At 42.0% G+C, this 25,080-nt stretch overlaps 2 protein-coding genes across 3 annotated transcripts in view; one reads left to right on the forward strand and one right to left on the reverse strand.

Annotated features, from left to right (window-relative positions):
• The window catches only part of CCNK (cyclin K), a 28,400-nt gene extending 25,429 nt beyond the window's left edge, over window positions 1-2,971 (reverse strand). Inside the window, exons 1-2 of one of the 2 annotated variants that reach the window (XM_067555076.1) lie at window positions 2,863-2,937; window positions 22-56 (exon numbers count right to left, since the gene is read on the reverse strand). The gene's annotated coding sequence lies outside the window, so the exon portion shown is untranslated. Of the gene's footprint in view, window positions 1-21; window positions 57-2,862 lie in introns of both variants that reach the window. The other variant, XM_067555075.1, reaches the window with a different exon arrangement.
• Window positions 2,972-3,415: 444 nt separating this feature from the next.
• The window catches only part of SETD3 (SET domain containing 3, actin N3(tau)-histidine methyltransferase), a 70,918-nt gene continuing 49,253 nt past the window's right edge, over window positions 3,416-25,080 (forward strand). The window contains exon 1 of the mRNA XM_067555080.1: window positions 3,416-3,549. The gene's annotated coding sequence lies outside the window, so the exon portion shown is untranslated. The remainder of the gene's footprint in view (window positions 3,550-25,080) is intronic.

The raw sequence follows: 25,080 nt of genomic DNA on the forward strand, positions 1-25,080 counted from the left end.
ATTTTCACCAAGCACACATACATTATACACGTCACACGGTAGAATGGAAAGATGACCTGTAAGAAAGGAAACATTTGTGTATTTTTGCTTATTAATGATGTATAAAGAAGGCTTAAAGTTTTTTTGGAAAGATATTTCCATTGTGAAAAATTCAGGTTTCATCTACACTGGTTTCCCCTACTCTGTGGATGACTGGAGAACTAAGAGAACGATGTAAATGACAAAGTGAAACTTGGGCAAATAAGTGACTACAAATCTCTTTTTATATTTGCTAATATGGTCTAGGGCAGTGTTTCTCAATTAAATTTGGCCACGGAACCCTTTTGAACTCCATAAATAATTGTGGAACCCCCCAAACTCTTAACAGTCTTCAAATGTCGAAATAAGCAAAGGTCAGCATTTCTCACTTAAATTACACTTACACTGGATACCCTCCGCCGGAAAATCCGAGACATCTTCCCTTTTTCGGCGGCGCGGAGAACAGCTGCTCTCGGCGGCGCAGAGAACAGCTGCTCTCGGCGGCGCGGAGAACCCCCAGGGTTCCGCGGAACACCAATTGAGAAACACCGGTCTAGGGTATATGCCATGATGGGTTGGCCACATTTGCAATCTAAGGGTCCAGTTGGATTCCTAAATGCCACATGAGGATCAGGCAGCAGCAACCACTAAGTCAGCTTTTTATCATTTAAGTACAGACAGTAGGTTGTGACATTTCAAATATAGACCTTGCCACTGTCATTTAAACTTTTGTCACCTCAAAGTTAAGACTCCATATGGGGCCATGTCTTAAAACCATAAATGAAAAGGATATTGTAAAGAATGTGGTAGTCCACCTGGAAAGTGAAGTATTTTGTTACAAGCATATTAAACTAGTGCTTGAGTCTCCAATGGATGCTTGTGAATTTCTAGGTGAAATTTAAGATGCTGGTGTCATGGTTACAGGGTTATTTGAACCTTTTGCCTCTCTTCCTCCATGGGCACTTTTTCACTGCTCTTGGAATGGAATCCCATGAGTCTGAATCTCCAGGTAACAACACCCCTATTTACCAACTGATTACTCTGCAGGCCCAACTGTGTTTGGTCACCTGTACGTATTCCCTTTGGAAGCCGTGATCACTAAGTTGTGCCCTGACTCAGAACAACTTCTTCAAACAATTTATCTATTCATAGCAATGTAGCAATCAGAGAAAAGTGTTAAAAAAAACAACAGGCCAACATGCATAACCATCTTACGTAAAACTAAATTAGGCTTAGCTTGACCCCCCCATTTCACAGTCTCGGGGAATCAGTCAGCACTTCTCCAGCCTGTTTCTGCCTTCCCTGAACTTCAGTGAGTGTCTCTGTAAAACCAGGCCAGCTTCTTTGTTAAATGTCCACATCCTGGGGGTCTCCTTGCCAAACACACCAAGGGGTAGAAGCAAACCATCAACAGGAACAGTCCAGTCATCTACCAATATGTAAGACACAATAACTGGCTATCTGAAGTCACTGTTCTTTCTCTAGGATATGCAAGTAACTTCATGACACCACATAGCAAACTCCCACTGTGACAATCAAGTCAGAGGCACCCCTAATATTCATAAGAATAACACAGATTTCCCACATTTTTCATAATTGGTTTTGAGCTTTGAGACCTGAAATGGTTTAGGAACTACCCACTTTAGAAACCATTTCTCCCCCATGCCACAGCAACACAGTGAATGGACATAAACAGGAGCCCTGCTGGCATAACGAGGCCAGGACATTCTCTGTGAGGACAAGTCCCCTTCTTTGAAATACACTCCTCACTCCTTCACATGTGGAATCCCTCCCTCACCCTTTGTTTAATCTCCTTCAAATCAGGTGGCAAAGATAATCATTTTTGCAGAGATTTTAACATAGGAAGGGGACCCACAAAGAGGGAGTTGAGTTTTCAAGCCACTGATTTATTGGTGGTGGATGAAGATCTCAAATTATAACGTTAAAATTAGGATGTATTTATGTCGAGTGCCCAGAGTATAGGAATAATTCCAGCATTTCTATACACTTGCATAATAAGTTGTTACCTAACACACCAACTAGAAAAATTTTCTTTGTGAAAGATTCGACATCTCTGCACCAAATGAGGACTGAGAAAATCCTTTGTTTCATGAAGTTTCCCATCAACACCAAGACAGACAAAACTTGGTATTCTGGGTATTTTAACATTAAACTAACACGGTTTTAAAAGATTATCTTTATACAGCACAAAAAACAACAGCAAAAGGCACCAAGAGATCGTTCTCACCCTCCTTAGGGCATCATCTTCAAACATAAACTAGATTATAAAGGGAAGCTGCTCGTGGAAAAGATCACTCCCGCGTGCCCCGAAGCCAGCAAAGAATATTGATTTAATCCAAAGTGGTCCTGGCTGTGGCTTTTCCTACATGTGACACACCCAGCACAACTGAACTGAAGGGCAATTTTATGTTTTTATGGAGGAGGGGGAAACGGTTCAGAGACCAGAATCTAGGGAAGGCCGAGCGAGTAAGAGCACCTACGCACAAAGGCTGCGCGGCTCAGCAGCTGGGCTTGGCACGGATATTTTAAGAGCCCCATCCCCACCGCCACCCACCCACTCATCCAGCCCTCCACCGCTCCCTGAGTCAGCCCCAGGCCTGCGCCCACCGCACTGCCCCAATCTCCCGCTGCCCCAGGGCCAGCCGCCGCCACCACCATTTCCTGGCCAGGGTCTCAGTTTGCGTCCCCGCCGCCTAGCCACAGCATCCTTCCCCCCCATCGTAGCCCCTTCTCCGCAGGGCCCCGGCACCCCCCACCCCTGGCACCCCAGTCCTCACTCAGCCCGCCACCGCGCCCGCCGGCACCACTCCGACCGACACTCACGAATCAAGAGCGCGAAGGTCCCACGACGCAGCGAGGCCACTAACGACAACGACACTTTCGCTCCCTGCACGGCGCCATCTTGGGAATCTGATCAAGTCGTGCCGGACGTCAGCAAGCATCGCGAGAGCACAGCGCCCACGTTCCCACCAACCAATGAGACTCGTAGCCACACCTCCAACTTCCCCCCTTCGTTCTCCGTCAGACGCTTGTCTAGAAAGAGTTTTGCGGTTAGCGCGCACCCTACCGTGGTAGTGTCGATGAAGACCAATCAGGTAGCAGAATCGAGAAGATTGCAGGCCACTTCAACCAATAGGAATCGAAATTGAGAGGGTGAATTCTCGCCAATCGGGAGTGGCCGCGCCCCTTGTCCCTTTTTCCGCTGCTCTCAGTGGGTGAGCGACAGGGCGATAGCGAGCGGAGGCCTATGGGATTCGCTGGCTGCGGCAGGGCTAGGGGCGGGGCCCGCTGTGTGGATGCGGCTCAGCCAATGGCGGCAGCGGGGCGGGGTCAGTGGGCGGGCCGGGCGTTGGGAGTGTGGGGCTCGGCTCGGGTAAACTGCTGGGCCGCCAGCCACTCCCCCTCCCTCCCCGCCCCGGGCAGTGGACGGTGTCCGGAGTGAGACTGAGAAACGCGGGTGGCTCCGCGCTGTTTCCAAGAGGAGGAGGGGCCGTCGCCGTCGCGCGGGAGGTAGGGCCGCTCCGTCCTCGTCGTCTTTCGGGGGGCCGCCCCCCCCGCTCACCAGCCCTCACCCCCTGGCTGGGAATGGGGCGCTGTCCCCTCACACCATCGGCCCACGCAGGGGCCCGGCCTCCTGAGGCACCAACTCTCCCTCTTCCCCCGACGCATTCACCCAGCGCCCAGGCCTCGCCATCCCCACCGCGCCTCTCCGACCTCGCTCCACCCCGTGACTATCGCATTTTCCGCTGCCGGCCCAGTCTGTCCTAGGGGTGCCCCGATCTACCCCCAGCCCCCGTGTCATCTCCCCTTCCCCCGCGCGGCGTGAACAGCTCTGCCCGCCCGAGCTCCCGCCGCCCCATTTCCTCTGCGGAGAGCACCCCCGTCCTCGTGCGCTGATCACTGCAAACCTGCCTCCCACACTCGCGGGCCTGATGGCTGGGACAGGCTGTGGTCCTCCTTCCGACCCAGCCCGCCGCCTGTTCGTCTCTCTCGCAGCAGCTCCCCCTTTTCACACCTCTCCTACTCACACCCAGATTTCTGCTTGGGGTGCTGCAACCCCAGAAGCCTCTGGCGGCTCACCCACCATCGCACCTCGCTTCTCTCTCTCACCACATTTTTCTCTATCCCCCATTTTGCTTTTTTTCCCCTAGCTTCCCACTCGCTATCCTTCTGGGAGGAGACAACACTCCTTTCACTGACCGAGGTGGGGGGACAGCACTTCATCACATGTACAGCAGCTCTCCTACTTGCTGCTTGTTCATGTCCCACTCCCCCTCTCTCGTTGGCAGGGGAAGAAGGGGGAGAAAGAAATGTTATCCCCACTCCAACTTCTACTCACTGGCCTGCATCTATGTGTCTGTGCTTAGCTTTAATCCCCATTTATATGCTCTCCAGAAATGAAGTTTTCGTCACTTTCATGAAAATTGGAGGCAGTTAAATCCACTTCCTCTCATTCATCTTCCTTCCCTTGCTTCTCCCTCCAAAAAAAACAACAAGGGTGGAGAGTGAAATTAAACTTCTTAACTTGACTTCTCCATAATGCCCCTACCTCTTTACCATCCATATCTTTCCCACACTTCTACTTCTCTGGATCCAGCTCTGTAGTGTTTCTGCTGCTATGTGAGAGTCTACACCAGTGGTTCTTAAACTTTTTGTAGGGGTGACCCTTTTCACACAGCAAGCCTCTGAGTGCAACCCTATGACCCCCATGGATGTCCCCCCTTTGCCCCTGACCCCCAGGGGCTTCCCACTGGCCCTTCGCACCTGACCTCTAGGGCTCCCCTCTCCACCTCTACTCCCTCCTGTGCCCACCTGAGGAAAATGACCTGTATGCAGGAAGCGGATGGTATTGCTGCTCACTCCCCCTCAAACTCTGCTCCTCTGCACACCACTAGGGGACTGTGGGGGGGGGGCGAGAAGCAACCTCTGCCTCCAGATCAGTTTCCCCATCTGGGCTGCATGGAGGGTGGCAGACAGCAGCAACTCCTGATGCTTGCCTCACAGCACAGCCCAGGTGGGGTAAGTGACCTGGATTCAGGGAGCGCTAGTGCTGCTCTTTGCTCCCCGCCCTCACAGTAGCCTAGGGGGGTTGCGAAGGAACGTTGGTGGGGGAGGGGGTTAGCAGTATCTGTGTGTCACTGCTTTTGCCCCCAGCCCCCAATGTTCCTCCACCAGGAGGAAGCAGGGAGGCTCACAGTGCTGCACCTGGCCAGGGTCGGGGCTCACAGCTTCGTGGTGTTGGGGCTGCTCACTGCTCATGACCCCCAATTTGAGAACCAATGGTCGACTCCTGCTTAATCGCCAGGTGGGCAGGAGGAGACTCAGATTCACTGATTAATAATTTAACATTGATTTGTACCATTTTAAGCACTCTTGTTTCTCTCTCTCTTCCCATCTACTTTGTAGCTTTTCATTTTATTTTTTCATTTGTGTAAAAGGATTAAGCCCAACAGCTGAAAGACTCTGAAAGATTTAGGCAAAGTATCTTTTAAATGGACTGGTCTGCTGAGGTCTTACCTCTCCATGAGCTTGTGTGTTGCAACCTTCCTAAATTAGTAGTACTGAAGCTGATGCTATGGTGAAGCTGTTTCTTCAACTTCCTTATTGGTTTCAATCAGTGTTTCTCAACTTTTTAAGTAGCAAGTACCCCCTAACTTCTGAAAATTTTAATAAGTACCCCAACACTTAACTTTCCACTCTGAGAAATACAATCTTTTCCCCCTTTACCGCTGGATGACTGTATTTCTCGTAAAGCAGGAGAGTTCTGCAGTGCTGTGTGGCTGTGGCAGATCAACCCCCCCCTGCTGTTTCTCCCCTCCCTCCTCCCCTTCCTCCATATAGGAGCAAAGGTCAATGCTAGCCAATCACTATGGCCTGATGGCGAGGTCTGGTGGTGTTCTCCTCACACAGGCGGGATCTTGTGAGGTATGAGCAGGCACTAGCGGCCCATCAGAGTGGATAGCAGCACTTCCCATGGCAGTCCCTAGGGGGGTGCGGGCCTGAGGCAAATCACACTGTGTGGGCCCCTCTTAACATTTTTATACTGGTAAAATTTGGGGCTGTCATAGTTGTCAATTTCACTGCTCAACTAGAGCAGTGAAATTTACAAGTAAGCCAGTGAGTAGAGCCTGGCTCCAGGACTGGGCAAGCTACTGGGCTCTCCACCTGGCTTTCTGGGCACCGGGCTTTGAGCTGGAGAGGGGAGCTGCCACCTGGGCAAGTTGCAGGCGGCTTCTGTCTGGCTGCCAGCCCGGGAGGTGGGTGACTGCCACCAGCTCCAAGCTGGGGTGTAGGAGGCTTCCACACAGGCTGGGACCCACGGATGTGGGCAGGCGGCAGGCAGCTGCTGCTCATCTTCAAGCCAGAGCATGGGAGGCTATCTCTTGGCTCAGAGCTGGAGCGTGGGTGGCAGCCACCCAGCTGTGAACCCAGCTCGCAGGGTGCAGGAAGCTGCCGCCAAACTCCCACCTGGGACTGGGTGAGACGCGGGCGGCTGCCACCCAGTTTCCCAAAAGCCAGTGGCTGCCGCCCACCTCCCAGCTAGGAGGTGGGACCGGGCTCCAGCTTCCACCTGCCTCCCAGCTGGGACTGGGCAGGAAGCAGGCAGCTACCACCTGGCTTCCCCAGAAGTTGGCAGCTGCTGCTTGCCTCCCTTCACTGGGTTTTTTGCCACGTACCCCTGCCTGTGTCTCACATACCCCCAGGGGTACGTGTCCCACAGATTGAGAAACTATGGGTTAGATTAACGCACCACTTAAAAAAAAAAACAAAACCAAAAACAAAAATGAATTTATATTGCTGTTATCTCTTCCACAGTAAAATGGCAGACTCTACTCTCCTCAAATGTGCTATTTTATGTGTCAAATAAATATGTCTCCCTTTTTCTCCTCCCCCCAAGTATGTGATGTTTAGTCCACATTTCAGACTGATGGCCAAACTTAGGTTTCAGTAGCTGGTGAAGAGGGGAAAAGCCTGTGTTCTCAAGGAAGGGGAAAAGGCATTTTTCCTTTTTAAGATCACTTAATGCTGTCTTTTCAGAGGAGCAGTCTTTTTAATGTGTAAATAAATAGCAAAATACTTAAATTTTATTGCATTATTCATACACTGAATATCTTTCACTCTTTCATTTGTTTTTGTAAACAGCATAGTATTAAAAAACTACTATAGTTGTCTGGATAAATGTGATGTTTCAGATATCCATATGTCTGGCTCCTAATTTAAACTAGCCAGCCACTCAGTAAACTACAAATACAGAGGATATGTTTTCAGGGGCAAAAAGGGTGTGTTTTATCACTCATGTTAGCTCAGTCAGGTTAATTTAACATGACACAACTTCAGACATGCTAGTTTGCATTTTAACAGGGCTTTTCAATTGTGTTAATTGGATTTTGCCTGTCAAAGCAGTGCAGAAATAGTTTTAGCATTCAGCCAAAATGTAAGCACATACTAGAATCAAAATATTGGCATATCCAACTAAAGGTAGACTAAGTTGTGAAGTGGATGCAGATCTGAATTTCCTACTGTCATCTCTAGTCACAAGTATTTTATACTTAATTTAACAACAATGAAATAAATGTAAAATCACTGTCTATCCGTAAATATGAGATGCATGCATCTTTATGAGCAGAATTGTTCACTATTTGTATAATGCAAGCACATATGATTAGAATTATGGAGATTTCCCTACCAGATCCATATTGTTGATTGCACTTGTACATTTAAAGCATTTTTTAAATTCATTAAACAAACATTAAGCTTTACACAGATGCTTAACTAAACTTGTCCCACTGCTATTAAAAACTGTATCAATCCATGCACACCAGGGGCCAAATTAAAGTTGCACAGGCAATGTACATTTTTGGAGTAATATAGTATGATTGTGTCATGTACATTCATAATGTTTACATTATTTTATCAAGATGTGTTTAGTCTGGTTGAGGTTTGAGTTAAGGTTATATATGTGAGTGTGTTTGGGTGAATGAGATGTATATGTTGAGGGTGGTTGTATTTTAGAAGTGAAAGGGAGTTTGCTGTGGACATAAGATGCATTTAGCTTAAGGTTATGTAGCATCTATATACCAAAACATTGTAATGACTGACAGTGGGAGGCAACATGATCCAGTGGATTGGGCCTCGCAGTAAATCACTTAATCTTATTTTACAGATGGAGAAACTGAGGCAGAGAGAGGATAATGATACCACTCCTCATTTATAAAAGATTGAAGAAAAAAGTGTGGTGACTTGGCCAGGCTATGCTAGCTGTGAGGAGAGGCAGAGGCAAACCAAAACACAAGGGATAACTTTAAATTTTTAGAACTTTATAAGGAAAATACCAAAATTGTACCAGGAGCATAAATACTATATAGAACATTACCAAAGACTATTTATGATAATGAACTGTAGGTTACCAACTCATTAATCTGTGAGGTTGTATACGCTGTGCAGTTAATACCAAATGCATTGTTATTAACAAGAACAAAAGAGATTACAATATACTGTGTCACTTCAGAGAAGAATCAACGTTTCCTCTCCTTGGCTATAAGTTTAGTTGCACTCTTGCTGTCCTGTTCTTCGCTTCTTTTCGTCTTGAAGTGCTCTTTAGATTCAGTGTTCTATGACTGTACCTCTTTTAACAGAGTTTATCCACAAGCAGGGTTTCTTCATCTAGTGGGCCCTCACTTGTCCATTAGGCACCTTTGAACTGTGTTCCTTCAATAGATGTTCAGTCACTCTCTGTTCATACACTCAAGGTCCTTTGGTGGTGGGCTTCTTGTTTTCTGCTTCCAGGATCTGTTTGCATCTAACACAGCTTTTTAATCAGTTACCTTTTTCACCAATTATATTTCCTTTCAATTTTCTCCCCTGATACTTGATCTCTGGTAAGTCTGTAGATTTTTATTTTCCTCTACTTCCCTTCTCTAGCAGTACTTGCTCACACACCAGGTCTATTTTTTTTCCACTTGTCCTGAGCTGAAACCTTTCCTATTTTCTTTCTTTCCTCCTTCTCACTTCCATTCTCCCATTTTTCTATTTTGTCACCTCATCCTTTACCCAAGCCCCGGTTCATCCACTAGCTCAGCATCTCAATTTGTCGCATTCTCTAACAACTTTTTCCAGTTGCCCCTCAGGCAGTTTCTGAGCCCCCTCCTATCCAGCTCAAACTACCCTCTCATGGGCTCTCCCTCCAGGACAGTATTCTGTGCTGCCACATTGCAACTGCAGCAGGTACTAGTACCAGGGTGCGGGTTACTACAAAAGCAATATAGAAGTGCTAAGTTGTTATTTATGAAGTAGCGATTTATATGTATTTTTACGTGATTCAGTTAACAAGAAATGCATTTGCGAAACCTTAACTCTTAGCTAATGAATATTTTTTGAGTGGGACTCTTTAGAAGGTGTCAGAGCAGGAAGTGAGATACTGAGTGACATAAGCAATATGACTGGGGGATGATGATTAATGTTTTTTATTGGCTTTTTCATAAGGAGTAATATTTTCAGTTGCTTAGGTGAACAGTTGTCTGAGTAGAGAACTTAGCGGGATGCTGGAGGACGTTGACCATCAAGAGACAAGGTGTGAAAAGTCTTGCTTATTTGTGACTGAAAAAGTAATATTTCCTTTGACAAGTGGAAAACAGCTAAAAACACTACCTCTCTGCCCCCAAAAAAGAACTCAAGCATCAGTTTAGAAAAAAAGTTACTTTACCTAATATTAACTAATACAGTGTTATTTTCCTCACTGTCATCTGAGGATAGCAGCTGGTAGAAAATCCCAGTATTATTGGGAAGGGGTTGTATTGCTTTGGATGTGGCTGGTTTTCCCCATTCTTCTGTGTTTTAAAGAGTCTTCTGGCTTAGGTGTGTGGTAAATTTCTCAAGCCTTGATCCCTATTATCATGTGATACAGCTTTTGACAGACAAAGTGGTTCTGATTTTAACGCCGATTCTCTCCTTTACCAGTTAACTCATTAGAGACACTTAAGCTTTCTAGACCTGGTTTCCAGGTGCTTAAGAAATTTTTTTTGGTTAAAATAAATTTTAAAGAGTAGAATTTCTAATAGTCTTATTTCTATTACATCCAAAAAACTACATTAAAACAAACACTAAGATGACAAAGTCAAGTGTTCAAAAGTTAAAAGATGTCCAAATGTATGTTGCTCATGCAACCTTAATTTGGCTTCCTGCATTCAATTCCAGATTCTGAAGGGGATTTGCTCTAGTGTTAGTAGATCCTTCTACCTCTGTAATCACAATATATCTTCGTCCCCATCTTCTTTTTTCCACTTCCCAGCTTTTGCCCCTTTCCCCTCTGCTCCTGTGCAGCTCCCAACATACCCCTGCTCCTACCCCCATTTTCCCTCTGCTCTAATCCAACCCACACACTGTTTCCTGTCCCCCTCCTCTGCTTCTATCCAGCCCTCTTCACCACAGCTGCTACTTGTCTTCCTTTCTTCCCTCCCTCCCACCTCTGCTCCTGTTCTTTTCCCTCTCTGCTGCACTCCAGGCTCTGGTTTCTACAACATCCCCACCTTGTCTCCTTCCCCCTCCCTCCCAATCCCTTTGCATTCCTGTCAGGAACCTTCTTTCTGCTTCTCACTGCCTGCCTGGACACCAGCAGAAGGAGCATTGAAAGCAGAGGAGAGACAGTCTTGCTACTCTCAGTTCCAGTGCCCTGCTTCATGGTGGAATCTGGCAGCCAGGGACATCAGTTGCAGGGAAAATCCTTCTCAGCCTCTCTAGCCTTGGGCTGGAGCATGCTCAGTGCACACAATCTTGGGAGAATTTAGCTGTCAAACCCCAACAATTTTCTGATGATCATGTGCAAATTGAGACTCATAACTTGGGCAAATTAACATGGGGATGGCAAAAGGCACGTCTCTGGCACCAGCCCCAATGCCAAATTTCAAGTCCTTGCTTCAGATCTTGGAGGCGCTAGTTTCTCAGTAAAATGATTAAGAATTTTATAAGACATGCTCTCTTTCCCCAGTTTTATTCACAGAAACAGCTGAACCATTTCAGCTGAAACTTTATAGAAAAATTTAGCCTGAGGCAGACTTGTGACAGGAAACTTCAGCCCTAAGGGTTAAAGTTTGGCAGAGTTATAAACAACTTAAAACAGATTCTTATAATGGTGCTTAGAAGCCTTAACCATAAACGTCACTCTCTGCACTGGATATATGAGTTTTCTGATGTTATTCTGACATTCAGATTCACTTAAATCTGAAAATAATTAATCAGCTGATCTTGGCAAATTCATTCTGGAACACTATTCAGTTGTATCTCCTATATGTTATTGGCATCATTTTCAGCCTCTCTTGGCTGATAAGTCTAATATGTTTGGGCTAAAAAGTTTTGGTGGAATTTAGAAGAATGCAATTCAGCGTTCAAGAGACAAAACTTGGGCATTCTAAAAAGTATTTGCAATGGATTTTACTCTACTACTTTTTGTATCAGTTTAAAAAGTACTGACTGGATGGTAGAGAGAACATCATTTTGTTAAGAGGCAAAGAATACATTTTCTTTGCTTCATAAATTGAATTCTGAATTATAATTGTCTAACTAAGAATGGCATATCAAAAACTAGAATAGAACAGCATTTTAAAAGTTCTTTGTTTAAGTTAGAAGGGGGGATTCTGAGGTCAAAGCAATATATAGACTTTCCTATTCTATGTTAGTCTTTCAGTGTAAGATTCTGGTTTTATTCCTCCTTATGATGCAGTGCACTTTTAGTATAGTGGTCTAGCACAACTCCCAACAGAGGTAAATCAATATGTACCTTTATCCCTTTGTAAGTAGTTAGTAGAAATACATGTATCTTCCATTTTTCTTTTTATAATTTTAAAGGTTCTTTAATTCATGCTTTATAACAAACCCTGCAAATCTTTTATATCCAGATTGTAATCCCAGAGACTAGGGCAAATGTAACGTCAGCATGTCCAATTTTGATTGTGTTGGAGTAAGCAGTCAAAAATAGGGTTTTAATTCATTAAATACCACTTTCCAGAGTTGAGGTAAATGGAGGGTTACAGTTTTGTAAAATGTTAAATCTGCTTTTTCCATATATAGCTAAATGTTTAAAATATGCAGAAAAAATTCTGCGTTTAAGATGCCTTTCATTTATTTAATTGTTTTAAATGAGGATGATGTAATGCAGGGGTCCGCAAACTATGGCCCGCGGGTCGCATCTGGCCCGCTGGCACATTTTGATCAGCCCGCTACCCCCTCCTGGCCCTGCCCCTCTCCCACATGGGCCTAGTGGTGCCCTGCCTGGAGCCATGCTACTCCTGGCCCCAAGCAGCGCCATGCAATGGCTGCTCCCCCCTCCCAGCCCTGTCCCTTCTCCCTGTCCCCTCCCATGTGATGTGGGCCCAGCCGCTCCGGCTCACCATAAGAGGAAGACTGAGGGTTGTGGCCCTCACAAGTGAAAGTTTTGGGGACCCCGATGTAATGTAACAATTAGAATAGCATATTTTAGGAAATATTGGCGTATATGGGCAAGCCATTTATTAAGTTACTTTGAGAGGCGCTTGGATTATGGAGTAATATGACAAATTGAGTTCTCTAGGGCCACTGCAGATCAGGCATGTTGATTTCTAGTGTTGAGAAAAAGGTTTAGTTACTTTTCAGAAACTTTGGCTGCCACCTATTCGATAGGGTAAAGCCAGCCTTGGATGAGTTAACTACCTTGTCTTTGCAGGCAAGAAGTAAGTACAACAGCTGTGGTTGACCAATGGTGGGGCCACTATGCAGATGACAGTCTTAATTTTTAAGTGATAGGCTCACTCTGTACTCAGATGCTTTGGCTTGATGAATTGGCATCAGAACAAAGATGATGATGATAAAAATCCTTTAATCTTCAGTATTTGACTTCCTGGAAGAAGCAGAAGGAGTAGTTTCAGGGAATATCTGACTGAAAAAGGTTCTAAATGAGTTAGATGTCCAGCTTTCATTTAAAGTAAATGGGAATTGCACACCTTACTCCCTTAGGTCCTTTTAATAATTCTAGCCTGATTTGACAACCTCACAGAACCATTGTAGGGTTATTTAATATTTGCATAGTGTTGTATAGAGAAAAATTCTGCATAAGTATTAGAAAAAAGCCTTTTTTTGTGGGGTATTCAAAATATTAATTACAAATCCCTTTTTATGAAAACTCTAAGTGGAAAGTATTTGCTCCGTTTTAGTATGTAGATGATCCAGCACTTTATAAATACCGAAATAGGTATATAGTACATAATTTTGTATGACAGTTTCCAGTCCTGTTTTCTGTTTTAAACTAAATTTTGAGAACAGCTAGATTTGTTTTAAAACTGAGAATCCTGAAGACTAGTGTCTCACTCTGCTTCTCAACCCCTTAAATACCAGTATATGGACAGTGTCACCCCGACAATTCTAATGTTTCTGTAGAGTTCTAATGAGAGCAATTAATGGCCATTAAGTCATCTGAGGACATCCCGGTTAGGTGGAATTATTGTCCTAAGAAGTTGTTGTCCTTGCCATTAAGCATATTTAGCTCTATATCTGTTCCTTGGAGGCATCTCAGTTAACTGAAGTATGCAATGTGGCATAGTTTTGAATTTTTTATTTGGTTGGTTATAGCACAGGATGAAAAGGAGAACTCTCAAAATCCTTGCAATATTGGAGAAAACTTCTCTTACTATGCAGCCAAGCTCTTAATGTTATGTGAGGAAGGAGCCAGCGATAGATGGGGCGTGTATAAATCTGGAGCTCCTAAGAGGAAAAAGTAAATGAAAAATACTAGTGTGCTGAGATACCTCTTTCCTTGTGTTTTGAGAGCATACAAAATACTAACATGTTGTGCGTGTTTATTTTCAGGTCACCTTTTAAAAAAGTTATATACAGGGGAATTGATGGCTTAGGAAACTCTTAATGGATATAGGGTATTTCCATGTAGAGGTTGGTAGTGATCAAAAGTTATTGGATGGTTTGTGTGAAACAAGTGTGTGTGTCTCGATTCAGCTTCCAATGAACTGACCCAATAGCTACATCAGAATGGAGACTGAACTACTTCTTGCTCCTAAAGGTGGTCACTCTGCGGCAGTGTCATGGAAGCTTATACTATTGTTACAATTACACTAGTAAAGCTTAAGACCTATAATTTAACAGTGTTGCAACTTCACTTTGCTGGTTTCCCTCAAGGAAGTAGTATAGACAGGATTCGGGTATTTTTAGTATTATCATCTGACTCTACTCTGAACAGAGATAGATGATGGGGTAAAAATGCCCAAGTCCTTTCTATACTACAACTAGCATTGCTGTTAACACTGCTGGAGGTAGAGCATTGGTGAATTTTGGGTCTTAAATTTGCTATCATAGAAACAGCTGTGTTATGTCTGCTATGCATAGTTTTGTGTCTACACAGAGGAGGACTTCAGTTTCCAGGGCTATCAATGCGGCATCTTTCATAATTGCTGAATTCATATATGGAAGCAAAAATAGCATGTGTTTACAGTGGATTTATATATTAGCACAAACAACGAGAGTTCTGTAGCACTTTAAAGACTAACAAATATTATCACTAACAAATATTAGCACATGAACTTTTGGTAGCAAATGTTATCTAATAAATGACTTCTTAATTATACAGAAACTTGGTTGATACATAAAACCAAGTATTTTTATAGTGAGTTAATGACTCCTGTTTTGAACCATGACTTACACAGCTGGTTTGATAACTTTATGATTGTGCAGGGAGCTTGGTCTCCAACTGAATGTTTTTGGGTGGGTTTAACTGGTCCACAAGCAACACTTTCTTTTGGCAGTCACAATTCCCCTTCTCTTCTAAGATTAACTAAACAGTGCTGATTTATTTTGAAGGGGTTTTTGGTGCTCTGTGTGTTAGAGAGAAATATTTGCAGTTAGATTAGATGAAACATGTTTCCCATTCTTCCAGCACAAAGCATAAAAGCAATGTGTTCACAAACACTCCAAATGTATTTTACAGCTGGATTGATTGAAGCCCAAGGAAGTCAAGTAGCTTCCTTGTGCCTCAGTCAGCAACCCAGCTATAAAATTGGGTAAAAGCAGGACCTTTTTGAAAAACTGATGCTGTATCTGACTTGAGGTTTTCTTGTTAAATTACCAAAACAAAAATATCTAAAAGTTTTATTCTTGATGCATTGTGTTGAGAGCAGTTTAAAAAAAATTGAAACAAATGCATAGGCTGAATAGTAAAAATCATTCACCCCTTCTACAAATTATCTTGCAGCGTATTTTTGAACTAGCAACTTGAAGTGTGCCATGCAGGCTTCTATCACTGAATAAGTGGAGTTACCACCAAGTCTGCTTAAAACCTCTTACTGTGGAAAGGGAAAGAAACTGATACTTTGGGAAGCACTTACGATCGTGGGCATAGCTTTTCAGCTAACTTTTTAAACAGCCTATTCCTGCTACTGATAAAAACATCAGAGGAAAATGATTTCTTCACTTGGGCCATAGTGTACTGTAAGAGTAGCGGTTGATGGTGTATTAGGATAGTTCATAGCACAAATCTACATGAATTAGCCACTATCATAAATATTATCAAGCACATTAATATTACTTCCAGCATTATCCATTTGACCCTGAGATTAAATAGGGAAAGTGCAGGGGAAAGCAACTGTTAATTTTTTATTTAATTTTTAGTGTGGCATTATTGAATTGCATTTGTTTTTATATTTGTGCTTGCCCTGTTTTTCAGAATAGTGATATTTGGTATGAAGTGAGTTTTGGGGTCTACTGTTGTACAACTATGACACAATTGTCCTCAAACTTTAGATAAATGTCCTTATTTAATTATTTAATCAATCAATCAATCAATCTCTCTCTCTCTCTCTCTCTCTCTCTCTCTCTCTCTCTCAAAAAAAAAAGAAAAATCTGATTTAAAAATGTTAATCAATGTGGGAACACATTAGGTTTTTCTATTGCCCCATGTTTAAAAGAAAGCATTGTTATGTGGGCATTTACCTGTTTGTTACAGGAACTATATTGTACTGGTGTCTATGAGCTGGCCGCTGCAGCACAGTGCAAAACTGTAGTATTGACTTATGTGGCATTTTCACAATATTTTTATTTCTCTAAATATGTACCATAGAGAAGAATCTTAATTCCTCATAATCATCATCATGGCAAATCACAAAGGGACATAGCCTCCTTTCAGATGGCACACCACCCGGATAGCTCTCAAGCTAGGTGTTTGAGGTAAACTGAATATCCAGCCAGAAAATATCCTTCAATGGTGGTCATACCGTGCCACCAAAGCTTTTGGAGACCCACATGATCACTGGGCATAAAGTGGTATTCCTTGGTAAACACACTTTGGAACTTGTTAGTTTTCCATCCTAATAATGTGTCTGTATTAAGAAAGCTGCCAAAACCAAACCAGGATTGATGGAGGTGGTTGCCATCAGCTTCCGATATGCTCATTTCTAATTTCTGCCACTTGATATGGAGCAGCTGACAAAGATGATGAGAATCAGAAATGTCAATCCAGAACTCCTCAGCCTTTCTCAGTGCCCATGTTTCACTGCTGTACAACAAAGCTGGTATATTTGTAATTCTACAGATCCTCAGCTTTCTGGCAAACTGTCCCACAGAGACTGCTGAAAGGGCTGAAACATGCTGTACAAGTGTCCACATCGTTTGAGCATCCTCCAGCAATGTCTATGACACTTCCTAAGTATTTGACAGTTGCCACCTGTTTGTTGTCCTGTCTAAACAGGACAAGATACTGAGCTTGTTGTTATCTGGACCTAGTTCTTGCTTGCTGGTAATGGCTAGGGACTTAGATTTATCTGGCGTAATAACCAGACCTAATGCGTGCTGTTTCTTGCCCAGCCTGATCCACCATCAACTGCAGCAGTTCCCCAAACTGAGCTGTAGTTGGTGAAATTTTCTATCTCTAACTTTTGATATTATTCACTGCTTTTATAAAACACTAAAATCTTGTATTTGTGTTCAGGAAATACATGGTCTTACCTCATGAGTCAGAAAGTGTTTAGGAAAATAGTTGTTTTGTATTGGGATTGGGCAAGGTGGAAATAATGAAGGGAGAAGCTTTTAGGGCTCCAGGCATATGTATTGTCATGTCTATTTAATATTACTCCACAGATTCAAAATTGTTTAATGAAAAGCTAAGACTGTATGCTGACAAAAGGAACACTGCGTGTGATGCAGCTACCTCAGCGCTGTAAACTTGTAGATATGTTTTTATTGAATCTTTAATACAGCATTTTTGAGTTCCATATATTTATATATGATATAGACAATCAAATATAATGATAAATCCCATTTGTGTTAATATTAATACAAGGTATTGTTTTGGCCATTTTTAGGGATCTGTTTTACAGTAGAATTATATTTCTACAGTACGTTTTTCTTACTTTTTTAACATAGTGAATAGATTAAAGTGAAATTCTGAACGCTGAGTTACGATTTAACCATTTTGTTTGATGTTTGTAATCCATAAATAAATGATTAACTTTATGGTTGTCTTCGAGTCAGAGAGAGTAGCATAGCATTCTAAAAAGAGATTGAAAGCAGCATTGGAGAATTAGTGACTTGTATGTCATATGCCTTACTCACTGAAGACTTTTGACAGATTTGATTTTTGAACTCAAACCTGTGTTTCTGTGTCCAGTATGACCCAATCTCATCTGCTTTAATCTCATCTCATCATTTAATTGAGTTAATTATTTTCAACTTTTTGAAGACTTTTTTTTTTTATAAGGCTGGAGTTGTATTATTCGATCAGAAATATATTCTCTTCTTCCACACTTAAAACGCACAGGGTCACTCTACGTTTTTCAGCACTAGGGAATATGCAACTCCCATCCACCTGGCTATATTTTTGAAGCTTCTTCTCTGTGCTATTCAAGCAAACAGTCAAACATCTAAAGGTCTATAAGTGTAGGTTCAGGTTCACTGAACAGACATGTAACAAGGGTCGAAGATACAGGCTTAGTGCTTGAATTGGGAAATGGCATAGGTTGCAGCCGAGTGCATTGCCAACAACCAGGTTTACGCCATATGAGCAAGTTAAACTGTGATGGAAGCAATAAATACTATCTATTCATGCAAGGTGCACTTGTCTGTTGTTCGTTTTTGCAGAAGTAATGATGATTAACATGAGCATCTATAGTAACTACTTAAAAGTGACAAGGTGTTCACATGTGGTTTCCAAGTGATGCTACATGGGTGATGGTTGCAAGTAAAAATAGTGCTCATTGTAGATGTATAAACTCATTTCTTCTTAAAAATCATAATTCTTTCCTCCCCCACTCCTATTTATTTTGACACTTGCCTGATTTCAGGTCTCCTGTTAGTCTCAAATGCTTAAACATATTTATTTTTTCCCACAGACATAAGTTGTATAAATTTGAAAAATTGAACAATCAAAAGTTTCCCATTAAAAGTGCTCAGAGCAAATGTAACTCTACCTATTCTCCTACATAGGTTTTGGAGACCCCTTTCAGTTTCTGTAGCAACTTTAATTCAGTCCCTTGTGTGCCCTTACATATTCTCCATCAGTATGTCCCAATGATTGAACACTGTACAAAAGTTAGTCTGACCTGAAGCATTGTCTTGAAATGTCCATATTTTAGAGCTTGACCATGGAAACTTACCACCATATTTTTATAGGGCTCTAACAGAAAAGCTCTACAAAAAGGTATACTAGTCGACTTGGGGCTTTCAGATTTTAGGTAGTCCTTTTAAAAAATGAAATTACTACAAACTAAATGCCTTTTTAGGGAAATAATGTTTTGTAGAAATGTTTCATGTTCATTCTTTCAAAAGCTGTTAAAAGTGAGGGGGAGTATTTTATAACTCATTAAAGAAAAATTCTTTGTGTGTGGCTAGGACAGAAATTCAGAGCCTGATGCAACAAAACATCTCTTTGCCAGCAGTGTTACAGGGGGAAGATCAGTTAAACCCATCACTGCTACTCTTTGTGCATGCTTTTTGCCAAGCAAGCTGATACACTATATTTGGGAATGTGGCTGTGGCACGTAACAAAGCTTATTTATCGTTGTGTCAGTGAATTCTTTTTTTTTTGCTGGACATTTTCCGTAGTTCTTCACAGAATTATCATTTGGATAAAAAGGTGACATATTAAAAAAACAGAGAGAAAGAATTAGATCATAGCTATTGGTGGTAGTTCAAATCTTTTTTTGTCTGTTTTCGTACGACTAAATACATTTTATGTTTCTGCCACATTCGTCTTGCGTATTCTGCTAAGGAAATGTCTTTTCACCGCCTTATTGGGGAACTGGGGTCTCTTTATTTAATTCTTCTCTGAAAAAGTTTTGTTTTTTATTCATCTTCAGTGCACATTATCTCTTGTAATTCAGATTTTGTTTTAAATTAGAAATGTTCCACGGAAGGATTAGTTTTCTGATTTACATGTTTCCAAGGTGTTAGTACTAATGCTATTGTTTGATTTTTTCATATCAGTTCCTTAATCTCTCATATCAACTGTGAAATCTGAATTTAACTCTTATTATAAAAGTAATTCTACAAAAAAGCTAGACTTATTTTCTACTTCCTAATAAAGGACTGTGTTGTCTTGTATGTGGCTTTCTTCAGCATGTCACTATTGATGCAATCCGTCATTTGCTGGTAATGCATGTAACAAGGAGGGACTGTTGCTTAAATACACAGTTCTGTCCACATATGTAAGTGGATTACACATGTCTTCCTCTACTAATTAAAATAGTCTTGGGCCATTTTTATGGAACACTATTTTGTTATCTAAATGAGACCATTAGGGAGCTCTCTTCCAAGAAATGCTAGCTATATTGGGATGGTTTTGGAGAAGGCTTCTATGCACAAATGTGTGTGGCAGCAACTTAATAGAAATTCATATTTTTGCTAAATAGCACATCTCGTTGGCTTTTTTCCCCCATTAGATGTAACAATGTTTAATAGATCTGAACAACTGATTCCTGAATTTCTTTTTGGAGGGAGGAGGAGAGGTTGGAAGAGGATAATAGCTTTCTGACTTGTGAACTTGATGAAAATATTGTGATCAAAATGGAGAGTTTCATAAAAGGAAATGTCTTGTTACCATGATATCTCAAGATACCACAGTCCGCTGCTTGCTTTTCTATTATGTGAAGTAGGCTTGCTAGTTTAATTTTGCAGGCAAGATTTTGTTTCTAAACACACCTTCTGATGACAAGAAACAAGAGTCTAAACATGACAAATATATTTTCAAAGGAGAAAATGTGGCTAGAATTTATATCATGTTCATATATTGGTGACAATCTGCTGTTTAAAAAAAAAAAAAAAAAAAGTAATCACTCATATGAAAACACATTTCTCAGGATTGTACAATCAATCCAATAAACATTGTTCACAGAATTTTTGTTGATTCTTGTGATAGGTGTGTGGTGTGATACCTCAGCACCACAGTCTGAGACAAGGATGCTGTCAATTTTGGCTTAGATTTTTGTTCTTTTTTGTGGGTTAGGATTCAGTTTGAATTTACAAAAACTTGCTTTAAAACAAAAATCTGTTCCCTTATGAAATTAATACTCTTGCTTTACTGTACCTGTTTTAATTTGCTGCTTGTTTATTTTTCACATTGAAGAAACTGGAGTCCATCATAAGCTTGGTAATGAGTTAGTTATCTTTTCTAAGTCATCCCTTTTACTAGTTCTTTAAATACAAATAGGTTCTCATTACTGACCATGTTCCATACAAATATAGCCTCACAATATATTAATGTACTCTGAGAGGTAAAATTATCCTATCCATTATCCTATGGCACATGGTACCACTTTCATGTCTCCTTACATGAAACAGCTGTAACTGGCTACATATATATCTGATCTTTATAACATGCATATGATGTTCTTTACTGCACACTCATATCAAAACCTAGACCCAACTGAGTGACTGTTCCAAGCTGCTTTTTCTCGAGTTACAACTTCTAAGGCAGTTTAAGGTTCTTGTAAAGTTTTTTAGCCTTAATGTGCAGGACATATATAAAACACACTTCTTGCCATCTTTTTTTTAATTAGATTTGTTTTGTTCAAACTTGCTTTAACAAGTGACATCATAGATTGGAAATAAAAATACTTCAAGATAATTTCACTTTTGGTCAGAAATCCCTTTCCTGTGCCTGACATCATCCATCTGCATTTTTTAAAAATATAAAATACATTGTCACAACTGAGAATTTAGAATAATTAGCAACAGACAGAATAAAGGTTAATAATGCTATAATTTGCTGTGACTGTTATAGATCCTGTAGATTTTGTTAAAAGTAATTAAATTATAGTAATTTATATTAAACATTTGTGTATATTGCCATAGAGGGGCATGGTACTTTACCTTGCTATTAAAAGGCATAGTCCTTGCCCTGAAGAGTTTACAAACCATGTGCCCGATCCTATAGTTGGACCCACGCAAACAGATCTTTGTACCCAAGTAAAGTCTTGTTGATTAATCTGAGCTACTGTATTGGCAGAAGGGTCCACCCATGTGGAAGGAACTGCAAGGCTGTAGCCTGAGATGAATGTTATAAAATGGAATACAGAGAAGATGAATGTTGGGCAAGCAGAAAGAAGGAATATGTAAAAATAATGTATTGGGGTTGCAAAGGTGGCATTGTATATATCATGTTCCTTTTTGTCTTTTTTAATTGTGGGCAAGAACTACCAGCAATAGAAATCCTTTGATTAATTGAAAGATCAGCTTACTAAACTTGTCTTTTGCTTGAAATTCCTTCGAATTCTTTCAGATAGCTTTTTTTCAACTATATATCAGGATAGGAATTCATCTTGCTGCTATGGCCACTTTGCACCAGCACAAATTCACATGGATCTTATTGTGAGAAGGAACTAACATTATCTAGATTGATCTATGTAAAATAAACCAGAGAATGTCACCCAGTAAATCCTAAATTAAGCCCAGCAAATTACAGTTGAGTTAGAGCCTATCTTTTAGAAAGGCATCAGTCTTGATTTTAAAACATCATGATGAAGAGACCACCACATCCCTTAATAAGGTATTCCAGTTGGAAATTGGTTGCAAAGAAACTATGCGGTGTCAGCATAGAAGCAGTACAGAGGAGGCAGATGGTGTGACTCAGGCATATACTGTGCCCACCTGTGTCCAGCAGTTGAACAGCCCATAGGGGTTGTTGCAACGGAGATATGAGTTAAAGCTGTCCTACCCTGTCCTCCAGAGACCAAACCAGACCTTGCTTTCTGCACTGGGATCAGCACCAGCACGGAAATGAATTGGGTGCCAGTCTGTTACCTTCCTTTCTGAAGAATTCCTATGATCTGTCCTTGGATTCTCTCAATCTCCCTTTAGGAAAGGTCATCTTTAAGATCACTTGTGAATTCATTAGTTGTGAATGAGTTATGAATTACCATACTTAGGTCAGTTAATTTCAGGTGAAGAAGGAAAGAGTTGGAGCTTGGAAGGTCAGAGAAGGGCAATTAGGATGACCAAAGGAATGGAGAACCTTCCTTACAGGAGGAGACTTAAGGAGTTAGGCTTGTTTAGCCTAACAAAGTCTGAGGGGAGATATGATTGCTCTGTAAATACATCAGAGAGATAAACACCAGTGAAGGAGAGGAGTTATTTAAGCTAAGGGTCAATGTTGACACAAGAACAAATAGTATAAACTGTCCATCAAGAAGTGTAGGATTGGAAATAGATTAAAGTTTCTAACCATCAGAGGAGTGAAATTGTGAAACAGCCTTCCAAAGGGAGTAGTAGGTGCAAAAAACTTAACTTGTTTCAAGACTGAGCTTGATATATTTGTGGAGAAAATGGTATGAGGTTGCATACAATGGCACATAGCCCACCCATGACTATTATTAGCAAGTATCTCCAGTGGCTGGAGATGATACATTAAATGGGGAGGGTTCTGAGTTACTACAGAGAATTCTTTGCTGCTGGGTCTTACTCACATGCTCAGGGTCTAACGGATGGCAATATTTGAGGTTGGGAAGGAATTTTCTCCCAGGTCAGATTGTCAGAGACCCTGTGGGTTTTTCCCCTTCATTTGCAGCATGGGGCGTGGTCATTTCCTGGTTTGAACTTGAGTAAATGGTGGATTCTCCAACTTGAAGTCTTTTAATCAGGATTTGTGACTTCAATAACTTAGCCAAAGGTTATAGGCCTGTTGTAGTGGTGGGTGTATATTTGATACCAAAAGATTTTTTTTTTTCTAACATCAACAGGCCACAGAACCTCAACATGCAGAAGGTCAGACTAGACACTCATGATTGTCGGAAGAATTAGAAGACCAATGGCTCAATTATTGTGGTTGTAAAAACATGTTTTTCTTAACTGGTTGTATAAAGCGACAGGTGGACAGCTCTAGCAAATGTACATACCTGAGATGTGGCTGCAGTCTTCTCCCTTTTGTCCTCTGAGATATTGGTTCTGGGTTCACCTATAAGGAGGGTCCTGGTGCTTCCACCCAAATAAACCCTCCTGGTGCAGAGACCCCTGAGGGCTTGTCCCTTGGGAAAATATTCAACACCTAATCTCATATAGAAGAGTGTCCATTAGAGCAGGGGTTCTCAACCGGTGGTACGCGTACCACTAGTGGTATGCGGAAGATGGCTCGGTGGTATGCGCGGCGTTTCCTGCCACTGTTTCTGCCGCCGAATCCCCCTCCCTCGCCGCCGCCACGGAAGATTGCTGCCGCCGAATCCCCCTCCCTCGCTGCCGCCACGGAAGATTGCTGCCGCCGATTCCCCCCCCAGCCGCCGCCGATTCCCCCCCCTCGCCACCGCCGAGAAAGCTTGCCGCCTCCGAATCTTTTCTGCTGCTCCCTCAGAGAAACCCTGCCACCGCCGCGAATGTTTACTGCCGCCGAAAGTGCCACCCACCCTGCCGCCGAAAACGGTCAAACGGTGGCAGGGTTTCGGTGGAGGGCATTGGTTCCTGTATGTATCCCCGCCGCTGCCGAAAGTGTTCCCCCCGCTTATTTACCGAGTTCCATTCGGGCCAGGTACAGTGACTGTACCTGACCCGAGTGGTACTCGGGGGAAAAAAAAAGGTTGAGAACCGCTGCATTAGAGCACAATGAAATAGCTATTACTGTTTCCAGAGTAATAAAACAGTGACCAGGGCTTTATGAGGTATGGGAAATCAGGGTAGAGTACAATGGGAAAAGTAGAACAATAATAATAAATAATAAAATTAGAATAATAAAAGACAAAATTAATAATACATAAACTCTACCCCTCCCAACATTTACAGCCAATACATACCATTCTGCTCCCTCCCAGCACCTGCCTAGGCAAATAGTGCGTTTAGGTTTAGTCTTTAGTCTGGTGCCTCGCTGAAACCAGTGGTCAGCTTAAAACAAATATCAAAATAAACACGTGTGTTTTTACAAAGTATCAACACCAAAGATAAGATCATTCTTGTGGCTCTTTGGTCTAGATTCCAATGTGCAATTAGGCTGGCTCTTAGCCTGACCTTGAGTCTCTGTTCAACCTCCTGGGTTTATAGGCTGTGCTGTGATGACACTGTTCAGTGTCCCAGAAATCCCCAAAGGACTCAGTCTTCCCTTGCAAAATAATCTGAAGGGAGAAGGGTCCTCTCTGGCTGTGTAGCTCTTCTTCCTGCTACCCTCCAAACACAACCAACTGAAAGTAAACTCAGCCCCTTTTCTCTGAGTCCCGGCTCATTATTTGTCCCAGCAGTATTCCTAGCCAGTTCTACCTCTGCCCTGAGTGCTGGGAAACAGAGTCCTGAGCCTCTGTCACCATTACTACTAGAGTCTGGGATGAGTCCTTTAGAAGCTCATTGTGGTAATATTTCAGGACTACCTCCTCCAAAGGGGTTACATGCATAAGCATTTTATTTTTATCTTGAAGTAGCACTTTTAACTTGCTGTCCGTTTTGAATTACTCTTTACTCTGTTGGGCCAGTCAAACAGGTATCAACTTAATTCAGGGTAAAATATAAATTGGGATTTGAAAGTTGGTGTCCATAATGTGACTGATATTTGCTATATACATATCCTGGATACTTTTTCTTATGGACGATGTAGATATACCATATCCG

This window comes from Emydura macquarii, unplaced genomic scaffold, assembly GCF_026122565.2.
Source record: "Emydura macquarii macquarii isolate MOO-44397 ecotype Brisbane River unplaced genomic scaffold, CSIRO-AGI_Emac_v2 contig_1551, whole genome shotgun sequence".
In the NCBI taxonomy this organism is placed as follows: domain Eukaryota; kingdom Metazoa; phylum Chordata; order Testudines; family Chelidae; genus Emydura; species Emydura macquarii.